We start from the raw sequence: 443 nt of genomic DNA on the forward strand, positions 1-443 counted from the left end.
TATTCACACGCATTGGAGAGAAAACTCAAATGAAAACATATCCTTCTCAGATTCCCAGAAAGCCTCAAGATACCAAATCTGCATCTGTGCTAATTTAGCATTATTGATATACTCTTATAGTTTTAAATCAGGGTTATTATAGTTAATGTAAAACTGAAACTATAACCATTAAAGCACATTTTGATTACATGAGATAAAATAAAAAACTAAAACTTTTATTTTGGCTAGGAAAAGATTTATCATTTTTATTTAAGTTAACTTGATGTACTTAACTAATACTGAAATAAAAAAATTATTTAACCTATGTATTTAAAAAAAGATGAAAAACTATTAAAAATGACAAAAACACAACTTAATTATTAAAATGTTAACTAAAATTAAAGTGGAAAATGTTCAAATAAAAACGTCTCGGTTACATATGTAACCCTCGTTCCCTGAAGGAG

At 26.0% G+C, this 443-nt stretch overlaps 1 protein-coding gene across 1 annotated transcript in view; it reads right to left on the reverse strand.

The window, feature by feature from the left end:
• Positions 1–443, reverse strand: part of LOC107567386 (uncharacterized protein C14orf37 homolog) — a 10,160-nt gene that overhangs the window by 3,999 nt on the left and 5,718 nt on the right. The gene's annotated exons all lie outside the window — the stretch shown is intronic.

The sequence above is a fragment of the Sinocyclocheilus grahami genome, unplaced genomic scaffold (assembly GCF_001515645.1).
Source record: "Sinocyclocheilus grahami isolate Dianchi unplaced genomic scaffold, SAMN03320097.WGS_v1.1 scaffold1154.1, whole genome shotgun sequence".
Classification (NCBI taxonomy): domain Eukaryota; kingdom Metazoa; phylum Chordata; class Actinopteri; order Cypriniformes; family Cyprinidae; genus Sinocyclocheilus; species Sinocyclocheilus grahami.